Genomic DNA, 8,611 nt, shown 5'->3' on the forward strand with positions numbered 1-8,611 from the left:
AACCAAAGAAATAATCACTCACACCAGGAAAAGTACTGAGGTTTATTACAAGAACTGTAAACTGTGTTGAGAAGTTCACACTCTCCTCTCCTCAACTTTCGTGCCATAACTACAATGGGTGTCTTTGACATCTAGGATAAATTTTAGGTTGATAACTTCAGTACCCAAACTAGAATGCAGCAAGAGCTCTAAACATCTAGGCCAAGATTCACAAAGGTATAGTATCTGGCTTGCGTTATTTTTTTAACACAAACCTTTTTGGAGATTTATATACCAATGAAAACTGGTATTTGCATTGGTTTATATAGAAAAGTAACACAAATGCGTGTCACCCCCCATCCTCAAAGCTACGCCCCTGCCCATGTTTAGTAAAAAAAAAAAGTCTGTTTTAAGATTAAAGATGCAGTCAATAGCTTTATATTTGGCTTAGGCTACTGATGTATAAAATCTAATAGTACCTTTACAGTGGCATGTTATGCTCCTTGGTCAAAGAACCACTGGCTATGACTAAAAGAGACATTCTGATTGTTCTTCACTGAGGACTGGAGAGGATTTGGCAAATAATGAGTTAAAGCTGCCCCCTGTGAAGAGCACTGGAATCACACACACTAGTATTAGATGTATCAGCCTCAGATGCTGTGTGCTTGAAAAATACGTCTCTTGTCATTTCTTAGGCTCCAGAAAATCATGCTGAGGCTACACATCATTTATCTAGAAAAAAAAGAATTCCTCCCTTGTTTACTCGCTTTAAAAGTTCAAACAAAATGACAACCGTGAAAATTGTGACAGCTATCTAATAAAACTTAGCTTGCAAACTTTCAACGCATGCGTATATTGTTTATTAATATGGTGATGCTTTTATATTGAAGGGCTTCAAATGAGCTGGACCCGGACACCTCTTTTACAGTACTTGTATCTGGGAGTTTTTTAGTACTCTGACGCGCAGTATTTGGGTCTACTGCGTTGTTTCCTAGAATTTGTGTAGTACTTTCTTACCACTCACAGGGCCCCAAAGCGCTTTGTGGAGGGCGATTAAGTAGGTACTCATAACGATATACATGTTCTGTACTGTGTCCTAGTAGAAGTATGCTGAATGTTGTGTGTGAGGTTTAGAGTGTGCCCAGCCATGTCGTAGCAAAAGATCAATTTCAGAAGATTGCTCATTAGGTTTTTCATTTCTGAGTCTTTTCAACAGTGCCAAAATCACCACAATTAGGCATCAGAGAACTCTGCATTAGCATTTCTATGATGTACACATTTTGTGGAGTAAAAACGGTCATATCTAGAAAGTTTGTAACACTCCCTGGCAATTTCAACTACATGTATATATGACCTTATGTATAATAGGTCCCATAAACACACAGTCAAGTGCCAGAAACATTCAAATAGGCTAAATACCTTTATCCGTTGGCAAGCACTTCCATAACTCCAATTTTGCTTCTTTTTTCCACTTTCAATCACATACTTTCCAACTTCTTAAGAATTATTCCCTACAGTTGTCTCTGTCAGTTACCGACCATCCAACTGCCTAAGTACTAATGGTCAGATTTGAGAAAAGTGGCGCTACATTGCATGTAGCGCCACTTTTCTCGCGGCCCCTTGTGTCTCCCTACTGCCACCATGTGTGCGCTGTATTTAATATACTGTGCACCATGGTGCAGGATAGGGGTAATAGCGTCAACATTTTCAATGCTATTGGTGTACTCAGCAGGATTAGCGTCAAAAGTTAGGTGCTAATCTTGCAGAATACATAGGGGCCCATTATAAATAATGCCTGCTCTGTGCATCCTTAAAAATGCTGAAATCTTTTAGATATCTTTGCACCATTTTTCCACCCCCCCCCCCAAACAGGGGATCGCCCTCCTTGCATACATTGTGTCTGGCACAGTCACAGTCATAATGTGGCACAAGGGGTTACAAAGTGGTGGAATGCATACATTGCACCACTTTGCAAATCTGGAGTTGCGATTTTGGCCTTGTGAGGCCACGTTAGCGCAAAAACAATGAAGCTTAGGTGGAGAAATGAGGCGCTAGGCCCTATTAAATCTGGGCCTAAGATTAGTCATAATTTCCTCACACTTTTCTCACTATCCTTCCCCAACCTTTCTCAAATCTTGCTTTCTCAGCAGATAAAAGTTTCAAATATGCCCATTATTGTATAGTACCTAACGGATCCTCATCAACATCACTTGTCCCATTAGACTTCCCTTTCTCCTATCATATTTTACTGTGTTTTTTAACTGTGTTCAAGCCACTGAATAATTCTTGATTACTTTTGTCTCACATCTAAGGAAAATAGTGCCTAATCCCTCTAGATGCATCACCATTAGAAGCATTTATATCCTTCATTTACTATTTATATGTCTGGAGTATTTTCTCCAGGGTGGATCAGAGACAGACCCTTGAAGTAACTATAACCGTGGTGCTAACCAGGATTTCATGATCCTGAGCATCATAAAAGTGTCTTCATTTACACTAGACAGACTGCTCTTTAGGATAAAAAGCCAAAACTTATGAGGTACACTATTCTGGGAGGTGAAGTCCTACTCAAACCCAACTAGGGGAGAGTGACCAGGTCATCTAGGCACTTCAATTGTTAGACGCAGAAGCCCTGACCCACCAATAGGTCGCATGCTTCATCATCAGTCCTGCTCCTTGTCGGGCCGGCGCTGCAATGCCCGATGGGCACCACAAGTTTTTTTTTGCCAGAGATCTTTTTATGGTAAAGAAGTGCTGATGTTAACTGCAGGGATGTTCAGACCTGCAGTTGTGTGGAGAGAAGGACTGGAATGTATGGATTTAAAATTGACTATAGGCTCTAAGAAAGAATCATTTATTGCTGCCTAAAAGTCCTGTGCGAAGGTTAAAAACATGGGAAGATAGACACAGAGAATAATGTCCTCACCCTCTCCAAAGGGAACTGTGTAGAAAACAACTACTCTCTACTCAAGTATTCGGTTCGAAATGTTTCACGTCCTAAGTATCCCAAAGAATCAAGTAGCATTTCTTCAGGACTCTACCTGATCCCCAGGCTAACATTGGGAGGCTTTATTTAAATTGAATATTGTTTTATTTCCACTAGCAAAGAGCTAAATCTGTAGAGTTTGATATCCAATTAAAAGTTCGAATAAATCCAGCAACTTGCCAAGGTTGTATCTATTATACCTTTTTCAGAGAAAGAGTTTTAGAACTCTTGCTAAAAGTTACCAAAATCAGCCTTTTAGTGCCCTCTCTGGATTTATCAGTCTCTGGCAACAGGAACCAAGCTGCCTTAATGAGGTGTGAAGTGGCCTGTCTGAAACAAAGAAAGCATCTGGTGGGAGAAGAACTGCTGAGCAGGATGTGGGGAGAGTGGACAAACTGGTTTTCAAAGAAGTGAAACCCACCTGGGACAGAAACTGGACCTCCACCATTTCGTGTTCCCCCAGCCAGATGGGATCTCCAATAATTATATTAGGAGAGGGGGTAGAAGAGGTGTGTTAGGGAAATGTAGCCCCACTAGTGGCTAAGTCAGATGTAACCTTCAAGGAGAGACTTTCTCTATGTTGTATTTTTAAAGAATGTGCTTTCTGGGATTGATTAATGTCACACTTCACAGGAAGTAGGCACCTTAGCGGGTGGCACCATGCATCCCATTGGTCAGAGGTGACCTCTCCTTACCAACCCATGAGCAAGGATAAATGTAGCAGAGCTGCCTAATAATTCAGACCTCTCCCTAAACTACAAGGAGAAGAAGGACTTCCCTGCTAAAACCCTGGCCTGAACCCCAAAGGTCTGCAGTCTGCGTGACTGCACCTGCTGCACATTGAGGAACTATAGCCATAAGTAATTTGCCTGGCTTCAAGAAGTGAAAGAGTGGACTCCCTGAAAGCAAAAGGCTAGCAGAGCTTCACCTGCACAATCTCCAGCCTCCAGTGGCTTTTGAAGGAATGGGCCAGGTGCATTCCAGGAAACAGAGTCCGATTATCCCACGGATTATCTCAGAGCTTCTACACCCTTGGTGTGGTAGACACCCAAAGATCCCTGCCTGGAAACAAGAAGAAGAAGGTCTGCCCTGCTCAACTCCAGGTCTACACCAAGAAGGTCTGCACTCACAAGGACTGCAACAGCTGCATTCTCTGGGATTCACAAAAGAGGACTTTGCCTGACTTCTAAAGAATTCAGGAGTGGTCTCCCTGTAAGCAAAAGGTATAAAGAAGCTACCAAGGGTCATCTTCATCATCCCTCCCAGAAGAGCCCAGCTAGACAGCAATCAGTGAACTTTTAAGGATTTGGCCAGGCGTATTGTGGGAATTTCAGTCCCAACGTCCCAAGAAGCAACTCAGAAGTTCCTGAACCTTGCATTGGTGCTGTGGACCACTTTCCTGTATCAAGTAACACCACTGGACGTAAGTGTAAAAGTGTTACATCGCGGGCAGTTGGAACTCCTGACCTCATCCCGGTCCAACCAAGCACTATTTGCTTCTAAGTGCTAGATTTACTTTCATCTTTAAAATTTAATATCGCTTGTTCTCCACATTGAATTTTTGTCATTGTAAATATAAAAATATTTCTTATTCTTACAAGTTGGTGTTTCATTTTTATTGTGTGTTATGTTTTACTTATTTTCTTTTTTTTATATTAAATGTTTTACACATCTGTCTCCTAAGTTAAGCCTAACTGCTTGTATGCCAAGCTACCAAGGGTTGAGCAAGGATTCATTTGTTGAGACCTTGACTGTACCTATTGTGGGATTGTGGTCTGTTACTAAGTGTAGGTACCTACCTGCCCTTAGTAATAAATGTCTTTCTTTACCCAAGTAAAGTGAACTCAAGTAAGTTAAACATGGCATAATGATAGGATAGCATGATTTCTCAGGGCAGAACGTGCATCGTTTCCATTTATTGAGCTCTTTCTTAGAAATGTATTTGAAATGAGGGAGGCATGGCTACTGCCCAGAAAGATGGCCACCTAGTCACTTTGCTACACCATGCCCGACACTAAGCTGCCTTACCTTCCGATTAGAGGGGCAGATCCTCGTGTCAGAAAGGCGACTGGATTATTGAAGGTGCTGTGCACTTAAAGCACCACCTATTTCACTCTGCCAAGCCTCTGTGCTGCTACAGCACTGAAATCTCTATATTGACCCCTCACCACAAGGTGCCGCCATGCCACCCGCCTGCCTACAAGATGGCCTCTATTGAGACACTTCTCTTTTAACAGAGCAGTTTCAATTAAAACCGACCAATGTGGTTCCTCATAGGGCCCCAGCGCTTCACCTGCCCAGCTCCCAGGCTCAGCCTTATGTAGGTGCCTACCTCCTCACATCACTACCCGCACGCTTAGTGAGGCCTACGTGGGAAAATCAGAGGCAATGTCTGACCTTAAAATGGCCACCACAGGGACTCTTACAACCATCTAAACTCACCGTTTGTGGTGTTTTCTGGGCCCCCTGAAAAAACGAAACAATTCCCTATCAAGAGTGGTCGCTCATTATTGATTGTGACGTAATACAGAAAGAGGCTTATAAAATATAGTCTGACACTGATTGGGGTGATAGTCCTGTCTGCAACTATATATTCTGACCCACTGGCATGGTCTGACTTTCCTTCACCTCTCCAGGGCCCATAATACCCCAAATATACCTCCAACCCTGCAGTTTTGACTTACTTAGGACCGCATCCATTACCAGAATCTACAATGATCCCTCAGCAGGTGCACACTCAGCAAATAGCCACTTCGTATAGCCAGGATTAAAGACTCTAATCTTCAAACAACTATCAAAGTTCCAAAACAGCTACACTCCTCACCAACAGTGACCTCAGGACATATGATGCAAGAGAAGTCAGGGGGACCAAAAGACACCAAACCAGCACAAAAAAAACTAAACAGGACTCTCCTTTTCCTGCCTCCCCAATTGAAATGAAAGCGGACAATAACAGTTCTCTGGACGTAATTATGCAGAAACTCAATGCTCTGCACGTCTTTGCCCAATCCACGAAGGCCACCACAGCATCCATGTATCTGTTTTAGATCTTCCATAAAACAAGATATCCACTCTCCAGGGGGAAGACTTATCAAAGCAGAATCACACATTAGCCACATGGAAGACCAAAGCCAGAGCTCATCAAAGACATTGGCAAACACATTTTTTGAGGATGACCCATTTGGAAAGAAGCCTCACAGACTTAGAAGATAGACATAGAAGAGGCAACCTATGAATCTTTGGACTGCCGGAGGGGGCTGAAGATCATGCACAATCTGGCGCCGTCTTTGCGGAAAAATTGATTTCTCATGTCATGGATTCAAACTTCACAAAAGACTGTGAAATAACACACGTCTGCAGAGTCCTTACTTACGAACCCAAAAACACCACCTCACCCATAGCTCTAATCTCACATATCAAAGCAAAGCTCAAGTTGATAAAAACAGTACAAAGGATCAGATGGCAAGGCTCCTCCATTAGAATCTCCCAGGACATCAAATTGATGTCATGGAAGAACAAATAACATAACCATTCTTTCGATATTCTAAAAAAACAAATAAATCAATTTAAACAAACCCAGGACAGAACACAATGTAACCAATTAACAAAATTAAAGTATGACTACAATAGAATAGTAGGCTCCAAAGAACGCCGATTTGTCCAAAGACACAAAAGAATCTCTTTCTGTGGTAGGAATAAATCCCGGAGAATAAAGGCATTTTATCTAAGACAAACTCGCCATAGGCCTAGGATAACCTCCATTATTTTACCAAGTCATGTTGGCTGTTTAAAACTGCACACAAGCTGCAATAGCAAGTCTGAGACATGTTTACAAAAGCTTCTTAAGTGGGTGGCATAATAGGTTCTGCAGGCCCACTGGTAGCATTTAATTTACAGGTCCTGGGTTGGTGTAGTGCTAATTTACCAGGAACATATAAGTACATTTAAAGTGCCACTTGGCTGTAAAATAAGTTTTCCATGGTTAAAGGAGATAATACAAGCACTTAAGCACTGATTAGCAGTGGTACAATACAGAGAGTCCTAAGGACATCAAAAATGAATTCAGCAAAATAGGAGGGGAGAAGGCACAAGGTTTTGGGGTTACGCTGCAGAGAGGCCCAAGTCCAACACTTAAGAATTCAGGCTGCCTAAACTTACCAGAGGATCCTACCACATCTCTTTCACATAATTGTTTTATAATCAAAAAGGCCATTAGATTATTTTAAAATATATTTTAAAAACTTAAAATGAAATAATATTTTTTGCATTAAAATAATTCTTAAACAACAATAAAGGTGGGTGCAGTACCTGTGAATGGCCATAGATGGTGCTGTACATAATCCATCTCTGAGCAAGAGTACATTTACAACTACGTGAGCACTTTTTGGTTGCAGTACTTTTAGAAGTGCAGTTTGAAAACAGAAAGAAGCACAATCTTTTGGTAACTCCAAAGACAGTGTCAGGAAAAGGGACACTTTCCTAACCCAGTGAAAAACTCTTATTGATTTAGCAACACAATTTTCCTTTAGAGGACCAGGTCAGTTGAAGACCAGCTGAAAAGTAAAAGTGACCATCTTTGACGATCTCATCGATCCGGACCCATTCATTGCTGAGATTCAGAATTTAAACATGAACACTTAGTGATATCACCACAGTTAGCTCTACGTTTACATGCTCTACTAACCACAATTTCCTCTACTATCCAAGATTAATCCTACTAATATCCCTCATACTTTAAATGTGTGTTTCTGGATCTTAGCAGCGCCCTCTGGCCTCTAAGATATGCTGTAACTGATCTACTCCCTAAATAGCGCTCACTATTAACAGTCCCCAGGCATCTTTGATACACATAAGCTACAATAAGAGATAGCGACTCTACCCCCTTTTCAATCCCTCTGACCCATCCAAGTAATCGACCTGAAATACTGGTTTGTATTGCTGATATGTTCTAATAGGTATTGATAGGATCAGAATCCTGTCCACCTTTGTCTCCAGTTACTAACCTGTTTGCCCTGGTTTACAGTGATGAAAGTTCAATCTAAACCTCCTGCGTAGTATGTGTACAATCTCATTTCCTAACTACTAACACACTACACACCTAATAGCATAGGATGTCTAGAACATATCCTTCACCGGTATCTGTTACTCAATGTTTACACAGCTTCACTGTTTAATTATGCACTTTTTATTCTGTTTTTATCTTTGGCCTTGTGGCTTCCTAGGAAGTCCCATTTACACTCAGATGACTTACCTGACACCAAATAGACTAATGTCTTGATTTGCCCCCTAAAATTCACTATCTTGATCATAACTCTTCACAGGTTACGTTTGGTGGCCTTATCAATTCATTATAGATCATCCTAAGGGCATGGCCTCTAGCCTTGTGAACCTAGGTTTGACCCCTTGTTGCCTCCACCACCAAAACTCTGTACAGGACTTTTCCTTGGTACATTTGTTCTTCCTCTCATCATATACATGATTTATTTTTCCATTTTTCTCTCTTTCTCTAGCTTTTCCCCTCTTCCAAGCACCTCTATAACACCTCCTTGCACCCACTCTCCTCACCCATCATTATCTTTCCCTCTCCTCTACCACTCCCTCTGTGACTATCTCTTCCCCACCCCACTCACCCCAACACCCCCCTCC

Source organism: Pleurodeles waltl, chromosome 12, assembly GCF_031143425.1.
Source record: "Pleurodeles waltl isolate 20211129_DDA chromosome 12, aPleWal1.hap1.20221129, whole genome shotgun sequence".
Lineage (NCBI taxonomy): Eukaryota > Metazoa > Chordata > Amphibia > Caudata > Salamandridae > Pleurodeles > Pleurodeles waltl.